The sequence below is a fragment of the Rattus norvegicus genome, chromosome 10, assembly GCF_036323735.1.
Source record: "Rattus norvegicus strain BN/NHsdMcwi chromosome 10, GRCr8, whole genome shotgun sequence".
In the NCBI taxonomy this organism is placed as follows: Eukaryota; Metazoa; Chordata; class Mammalia; order Rodentia; family Muridae; genus Rattus; species Rattus norvegicus.
Genome location: NC_086028.1, coordinates 33,780,120 through 33,789,606, shown reverse-complemented (window position 1 = coordinate 33,789,606; position 9,487 = coordinate 33,780,120).

The following is a 9,487-nucleotide window of genomic DNA, read 5'->3' as shown; positions in this document are numbered from 1 at the left end:
TACAACAACAAGTAACTGTTAGATTCCATTCCTAAAGCTAGCCACCAAGGTCTATTCTGTTTAGTTGACCACTTCTTCCTGAGGTTAAATATCAAGGTCCAGCAGTCAAAGAATTGGCATTGAGTCATCAAAAGCTGGTTTTGGCTGCCCTAAATTAACATGCTCGAGGAAAAGTAAACACCTCATCCTAACACAGGGTTTCCCTGTTTGCCTATGAGCCACGTGTGCCTCATCTCTATCCAGAGGTAGACCTTTGTCCCCCTCAGGGACAAATACCCTTTCCCCTTCTCCCTTGTTACTACTTTTCCCTTCTCTTCCATCTAGTCCCCTGTGTCTGTATTTTATTCCCTGCCCTTTGACCCTCTAGGACAAATGAACCTCTTTTGTGCTGAGAACTTGATCTTGGGGGTCCTGAGCCAACACCCTTTCATCCTGTCCTTGATGAAGTCTGTCTCTGAGGATGGAAACCTCCTGGTCCTAGTTATAGGTAAGTACACTACAAGTACACATCACTGCCCACAGGTAACAATACGCTTCTGCCTGCTCAGACTGTGGCATCTCCCTAGTATCCCCGCACCCTGATTGTGGTTTATTTAGTCCATTGACAGGTTAGAATGGCTGTTGAAGCAGAACCTGCAGGAAAGGGACCGATGTCTCAAGGCTGTGTCTCTGATATTCTGGAGACAAAAATCATCACTTCCCCCTACCACATGCATCCTTCACATTCTTAGTGTTGCCTTGTCTAAGCCCTGAACATAACTCCTCCTCGGTTTCATTGTGAGAGTTGGGACACAATTCTAGGAGCTGAAGAACTTCGGAACAGCAGCTGACTTCGTCAGACCTGCAGCCCTGACTCATGTTTCTGTGCTAACATATCTCGAGATGAGGAGGGGAGAGGGGAGCGCAGACACCTTTGCCCCTGGATAGCTACCAGGGAAGCTTATACTTTAGAACCTTGATGTCATAGTGAGCTGAGACCAGCAAGGAAAGAGTGAGTCAGGGTCACACAGGGGAAGAGGCTGTGAAAAACCAAATCTGCTCACCTCAGTGCTAGGAGACACCTATTTCTATAAGAGGAACACCAGGACCATTCTTAGTTACAAAGGAAATCCTGGGAGGCCATCATCCTGGGGCAACCAATGGTACAAGGCACCATGCATGGTGCATATACGTGTGTGGATGTGTTCCTATATGTGCTTGCCTGTGTGTTTGCATAGGGGTCAGTCTGCACGCATGTATGCTTGTGTGTAACTGATGACCCAATACTTGTAGCTACACACGAGCCTCCACAGCTCATAGTCAGGTATGAAGACCGTGAGCTCAGCAAGTTCTTGGGCCAGGGAAATGCTGTGGTAAATGGCTAATGATCAAATCACTGTGAGGAGAAGAGGGTTGAACACAGGACTGAAAGGACGACAAAGAGACAATCGTCACCTACTGCAAAACCCAAGAAAGTAAAAGGAGAAATGCCTGCCATGTGCATTTTGCAATGGTCAACTTTCCCTGTCTTCTTTCTACAGTGAATCCATGATTAACCAGGAAAACAACAGAAGAGTTGTTTTGGAAGAAGAGTTGGAAGAGTTTCTGCTCTCTGTGGCTACAAACAGGCAGTGACTGTGCGAAGGTCTATATTTGCAGCCAACCTCATTGTAAACAATAAGTGGTTGTGGACTGTTCCCCTTGGTCTAACAATGTCGGAACAAAACAGTATGCAAAGTGCCACAGAGGCGCTTGCTGACAGGATCCTAGTGTGGGGGTTCCTTGTGAGGTTCAGCCAGCAACTGAGCAATGCAGATGTGGAAGCTTGATGCCAACCATCAGACTGAGCTCAGGGAACCTGGTGGAAAGCAGGCAGAAGGACTGGAGGAGCAGAGGAGAATTGCAACCCCATTGGAAGGACAACAAAGGCTGGCATGACAACAACGTTCTCCCAGTATCTAGACCACCAACCAAGGAGTGTACCTGGAAGGATCCATGGCTTTAGATACATATGTAGCAGAGGAAGGCCTTGACTGACAGTAATGGGAGGGGAGGCCCTTGGTCCCAGGGAGGTATGATGCCCCAGAGTAGGGGGATAATGGAGCAGAGGGGTGGGAGAGGGTGGGTGGGTGGGAGAGCTTCCTTATATAGGCAAAGGGGAGCGGGGAGGGCATATGTGGGATGGGGGTCGGTGGAGGAGATAACTGGAAAGTGGAATATCATTTGACATGTAAATGAATGGAATGATGAATAAAAGAGAGAAATGGGGGGAAATTAAAAACAAAAACAACAGACTCAGAAAAAAAAAGAAAAGTCACATGGACACCCAAGATCAACTTGAGTCTGTAAACATTCGGATGTCTTTGTGTGTATGTGTGTACAACGTGTGTGAGTATGGAAAGACATATATTTGGGCTTGGGTGGCTATAACATGGAATATATATTGAATATATTGAGTGGCTCTTACCCGTTTCACTACACTGTTAAGGACAGTCACTGTCGGCTCCTTCACAAGAGGAACTGGGAGCACAAGCCAGGGGACAGGCCAGAGCCAGCACTGGATAGGGAATGATGCCAGCTATGCACAGGACCTACTGCATGGGAGGTGAGCAAACCAAGCCCTGGCCAGTGAGCACTGTCTGCCCCACCTCCCACCAAGCCTCAAGTCAGGATGGGTCCAGGTTCAGCAAATAAATGCAGCTGCCCAATGAAATAAGAACACCCAGTGGCAAGGCATTCCCATGCATGTGTGAGGCTTGGGTACCCAAGCTCAGAACTGAGAAAAAAAGGAAAAGGTCAGCTCTGCTGGGGATTTGTGAGCTCGAGATGATAAAAGTCTCAGGGGAAGAAAAAAATTCAAGATAAACACTCACAGTTCTTAACAATGGAACAGAAATATCTGAACAGGCACGCACACGCGCGCAGACACACACACACACACACACACACACACATACACGTCTAGCCCTCACTTGCCTCTCTCATCTTCCTTCCACACATGGTTCCAGGAATCTTAAAGAGTCCCCACATGTTGGAATCCACTTCTTTAATTACTCCACCCAGCACTGAACTCGGCAGAGCCAGTTATAAATCACCCCATCTCACTTCCTGTTTATCCTGCTAAGAGCAGGAAACGTTACAGGCCTTTCAAAACTGTGCTTCTGAAAGCCCAGGTAAGCTTTGAGTGACAAAGTGTCACTGCCTTCTAATGAAGACATCACAGTGGAGAACTACAAAGATGTGTGTCATTTTACGTGTATTGACCTCAGTAATTTATGACATAATGCAAATACTTATGAATAATGTCAGCACAATTGATTTTAAAAGAAAGTAAGAAAGATTTTTTTTAAAAAAGTGTCCAGAGCCATTGCTCAGTACAGGAGGGTGTCACGATTACAACTCTGTTAGGTGGAGGATGCTGGGGCCTGAGGCCACCCTCACCCCTTGATAGATGAACTTGGAGAAGTCAGACACTGGAGCTCAGGGGAGAGTAGAATCTGAAAGAGAGCAGACTGGGTTCTGAACTGCAGAGAAATCTGAATGCATTCCCTGGATATTTTGAAACATGGGGACCAAGGGGTCTGGTTCCTGGCATGACAGGGTTTTCAGGAATGGAGGATGGTACTAAGGTGAAAGTTTGATAGAGAAGTGGCAATGAGCCTGAGACAATGGTATAAATTGTATCCAGGGACAGGTAGGTGTAAAGTGACAAATTTTATCATGGGTGGTCACAACACACTTGTCTGATCACCAGAGAAGGAGCCCAGCACAGACTAAGGCACGGATACCACCAAAGTCCAACTTGTTGAGCCAATGGGTTGTATTAGGGTTTCCTATTTTTTCCTTCATTTTGTTTTTATTATAGCATCTTTGCTTAATTTACAGCAAGCAGAAAATACCCTGGGTCTTGTTTGATCCAAACATTGATGTTCTACATGTTGTACACAGTATTTGTTAAAAAAGAACATATAAAAATACCTTTTTAGAAGCTTCTATAAGAAAGAAAATACAAAGTGTTAACCCACAACTTTCCTCTTTGCTAGAACTGCAAACAACCGCTAGCTATAGCTTTAAATAGACTTTGTTGTTTAAACTATACATCCAGGAAAATCTAAAAGAATTTAAGAAATGTACATATAAATGGTCACACAAGAGGACAAGAACTGCAAACAGTAAAGAAACAAAAGTTGGGAATACCGTTAAATATACAAATGTTCTAGAATTAACCCTCCGAACACATTCCACAAACAGTTCTTAAAACCGTCTTTTGTTGTCTACAGGCAAGGACTAGAATTCTCAAAACAAAATTGAAAGGAAAAAAAAGGTAATCCTCTAGGAGGTTCGCCCCCCCCCCATCTTCCCTCACCTCTATAAGCAAGGAGTCTAAGATCTTAGAGACCCTAGCTTTGTATTCTGAAATGACACTGGACGTTTCAAGTCACTTTATTGCCTCCAAAACTATCTTGAAGAGAAGTACTAGAAATTATAAATATTTAAGGGTATCATTTTGTTATTTTCAGTCATGTCCTACATTACCAAAAACTAAGTGATGTGCCTTTTGCATAAAACTCAACTTTTCCCACAAGCTCACAGCACCACAGAATAGCCTAGGAGTGGCCTCCTCTTAACTGGTCTCACATTAGTTAACTGAGGCATAAAGAGCAAGCCTCCCTTATGAAGAACAGGCAGATTTTGATACAGTGCATGTCAAGTGCTGTGAACATCAAAATTCAGTTCGTTTTACACTATGCATGTAAACAGACAAAGTTTTTTCCAACAGTTTACTTGTTTCTAACAGGAAAAAAAAACAAATAACAAAACCCCTAAATAACAATGATCAATAATAGTTAAATTTTTAGAGAAACTATGTTAAGAACAGTCTTTTCCCCTTAAAATGACTTCTGTGATCATTGATGTCTTAGTCAGGGTTTCTATTCCTGCACAAACATCGTGACCAAGAAGCAGGTTGGGGAGGAAAGGGTTTATTCAGCTTACACATTGCTGTTCATCACCAAAGGAAGTCAGGACTGGAACTCAAGCAGGTCAGGAAGCAGGAGCTGATGCAGAGGCCATGGAGGGATGTTACTTACTGGCTTGCTTCCCCTGGCTTGCTCAGCTTGCCTTCTTGTAGAACCCAAGACCACCAGCCCAGGGACCCACAATGAACTGGGTCCTCCCACCTTGATCACTAGTTAGGAAAATGCCTTACAGCTGGGTCTCATGAAGGCATTTCCACAACTGAGGCTCTTTTTCTGTGGTAACTCCAGCCTGTGTCAAGTTGACACACAAAACTAGCCAGTACAATTGACATGCTCAAAACTTAAGGGGGAAGGTTTTTTGTTTTTTGTTTTTTGCTTCTGCTTAATATTCCAAATCTTAGAAACTACCAGAGATTGAGGTGGGGGGGGGGAGCAGTGAAGGCACCACGTTTCAGTGAAAAGGTCAATCTCCCTGAAAATGCTATTTAAATCAGTTGGCATCAATCCCCAGACAGTGGATTTAACAAAAGAACTATTCCACACTGCATCATAAATAATCATCATGGGCTTAGACGTCTTGACAAGACATAAAGGTCCCCCCTGAACCTAAATGCGTGTGGCCGTCAGTGTTGCAACATGGCTACCACTTCACTTCTGAATCATTCTACCTTATCAGCAAGCTGCATTTCTAGGTTAACAGTTCTACCAAATATGGATATGAATGTTTATTTTTAATAAGACAATGTTGAAAATTATGATCAACCAGCATCTTTATTGGGGTTTCTTGGTTTTATTCTCCTTTTTTATTGAATTTATTTTTAATTTACATTTCAAATGTTATCTCCTTTCCCAGTTTCCTGTTCATAAAGCCCTATCTTATACCCGCTATTCCCTCTTCTATGAGGGTGTTCCCCCACACATCCACCCACCCCTTCCGGCCTCCCTGCCCTGACATTCCCTTACACTGGGGGGGTCGACCCTTGGCAGGACCAAGGGTTTCTCCTCCCATTGATGCCCAACGAGGTCATCCTCTGCTACATATGCAGCTGGAGCCATGAGTCTGTCCATGTGTACTCTTTGGATGGTAGTTTAGTCTCTGGGAGTTCTGGTTGGATGGTATTGTTGTTCTTATGGGGTTGCAAGCACCTTCAGCTCCTTCAATCCTTTCTCTAACTCCTCCAACAGGGACCCTGATCTCAGTTGAGTGGTTGGCTGTGAGCATCGCCTCTGTATCTGTCATGCTCTGGCAGAGACTCTCAGGAGAAACCTATATCAGGCTCCTGTCAGCATGCACTTCTTGGCATTAGCAATATTGTCTGGGTTTGGTGGCTGTATATGAGCTGGATCCACAGGTCGAGTAGTCTCTGAATGGCTGTTCCTTCAGTCTCTGCTCCGAACTTTGTCTGCATAGTTCCTCCTGTGAATATTTTTGTTCCCACTTCTAAGAAGGACTGAAGCATCCTTCAGTCGTCCCTCTTCGTGAGTTTCATGTGGTTTGTGGATTGTATCTTGGGTAATCTCAGCCTATGGGCAAATATCCCCTTATCAGTGAGTGCATACCATATGTGGTTTTTAGGGTTACCTCACTCAGGATGTATTTTCTAGTTCCATGCATTTGCCTATGAATTTCATGAAGTCATTGATTTTTAAAAGCTGAGTAATATTCCATTGTGTAGATGTACCACATTTTCTGTATCCATTCCCCTGTTGAAGGGCATGTGGGTTCTTTTCAGCTTCTGGCTATTATAAATAAGGCTGCTATGAACATAGTGGAGCATGTGTCCTTGTTATATGTTGGAGCATCTTTTGGGTGTATGCCCAGGAGTGGTATAGCTGGGTCCTCAGGTAGTAATATGTGCAATTTTAAGAGGAACCTCCAGACAAATTTCCAGACAGTTTGTACCAGCTTGCAATCACATCAACAATGGAGGAGTGTTCCTCTTTCTCCACATCCTCACCAGTACCTACTGTCAACTGAGTTTTGATCTTAGCCATTCTGACTGGTGTGAGGTGGAATCTCAGGGTTGTTTTGATTTGCATTTCCCTGATCACTAAGGATGTTCAACATTTCTTTAGGTGCTTCTTGGCCATTAAACATTCCTCAGTTGAGAATTCTGTTTAGCTCAGCAGCCCATTTTTTAAAAGGTTATTTGATTCTCTGGAGTCTAACTTCTTGAGTTGTTTGTCTATATTGGCTATTAGCCTGCTATCAGATGTAGGATTGGTAAAGATCTTGTCCTGAGCCGTTGGTTGCCATTTTGTCCTATTCACAGTGCCCTTTGCATTACAGAAGCTTTATATAAGGTCCCATTTGTTGATTCTTGATCTTAGAGCATAAGTCATTGGTGCTCTCTTCAGGAAAACTTCCCCTGTGCCCATGTGTTCAAACCTCTTGCCCACTTTTCCTTGTATTAGTTTGAGTGTATCTTGTTTTATGTAGAGGTCCAAGATCCACTTGGACTTGAGCTTTGTACAAGGAGATAAGAATGGGCCGATTTGCATTTTTCTACATGCTGACCTCCAGTTGAACCAGCACCATTTGTTGAAAATGACATCTTTTTTTCACTGGATGGTTTTAGCTCCTTGATCAAAGATCAAGTGACCATAGGTGTGTGGTTCATTTCTGTGCCTTCAATTCTATTCCATTGATCTACCTGCCTGTCTCTATACCAATACCATACAGTTTTTATCACTATTACTCTGTAATACAGCTTGAGGCCAGAGATGATGATTCCCCCAGTTCTTTTGTTGTTGAGGATAGTTTTGGCTACCCTTGGTTTTTTTTTTGTTATTCCAAATGAATTTGCAAATTGCTTTTTCTAACTCTGTGAAGAATTGACTTGGGACTTTGATGGAAATTGCATTGAATCTGTAGATTGCTTTTGGCAAGATGGCCATTTTTACAATATTAATCCTGCCAATGCGTGAGCATGGGAGATCTTTCCATCTTCATAGATCTTCTTTAATTTCTTTCTTCAGAGACTTGAAGTTCTTGTCATACAGATCTTTCACTTGCTTGATTAGAGTCACCCCAAGGTATTTTATGTTATTTGTGACTATTGTGAAGGGTGTTATTTCCCTAATTTCTTTCTCGGCCTGTTTATACTTCGAGTAGAGGAAGACTACTGATTTGAGTTAATTTTATAACCAGCCACTTTGCTGAAGTTGTTTATCAGCTGTAGAAGTTCTGTGATGGAACTTTTGGGGTCACTTAAGTATACGATCATATCATCTGCAGAAAGTGATAGCTTGACTTCTTTTCCAATTTGTATCCCTTTGCCTCCCTTTTGTTTTTCAATTGCTCTGGATAGGACTTCAAGTACTATGTTGAATAAGTAGGGAAGAGAGTGGGCAGCCTTATCTAGTCCCTGATTTTAATGGGATTGCTTCAAGTTTCTTTTCATTTAGTTTGATTATGGCTACTGGTTTGCTGTGTATTGCTTTGACTGGGTTTAGGTATGAGCTTTGAACTCCTGATCTTTCTAAAACTTTTATGATGAAGAGGTGCTGAATTTTGTGAAATGCTTTCTTAGCATCCAATGAAACGATCATGTGTTTTTTTTCTTTGAGTTTGTTAACATAGTGGATTACATTGATGGACTTCTGTATATTGAATTCCTGGGATGAAACTCACTTGATCATGATGGATGATTGTTTTGATGTGTTCTTGGATTCAGTTTGTGGGAATTTTAATGAGCATTTTTACATTGATATTCATGAGGCAAATTGGTCTGAAGTTCTCTTTTTTTGTTGGGTCTTTGGGTGGTTTAGGGTTTAAGCATAATTGTGGCTTCATAGAAGGATTGAGTAGTGTTCCTTCTGTTTCTATTTTGTGGAATAGTTTGGACAGTATTGGTATTAGGTCCTTTATGAAGGTCTGGTAGAATTCTGCACTAAAACCATCTGGTCTTGGGTTTTTTTGTTTTTTGTTGTTGTTGTTGTTGTTGTTGTTGGAAGACTTTAATAACTGCTTCTATTTCTTTAGGAGTTATGGACTGTTTAGATGGTTTATCTGATCCTAGTTTAACATTGGTACCTGATATATGTCTACAAAATTGTACATTTCCTCCAGATTTAACAGTTTTGTTGAGTATAGACTTTTGAATTAGGATCTGATGATTTTTTTGGATTTGCCCATTTTCTGTTGTCATCTCTCCCTTTTCCTGTCTGATTTTGTTAATTTGGGATACTGTCCCTGTGCCCTCTGATTAGTCTGGCTACGGGTTCATCTATCTTGTTGATTTTCTCAATGAACCAGCTCCTGGTTTTGCTGATTCTTTGTATAGTTCTTTTTGTTTCTACTTGGTTGATTACAGCCCTGAGTTTCATTATTTCCTGCCTTCTACTCCTTTTGGGTGTATTTGCTTCTTTTTGTTCTAGAGCTTTCAGGTGTGCTGTCAAGCTGCTGTTGTATGCTCTCTCCAGTTTCTTTTTGGAGACACTCAGAGCTATGAGTTTCCCTCTTAGCACTGCTTTCATTGTGTCCCATAAGTTTGGGTATGTTATGCCTTCATTTTCATTAAATTCTA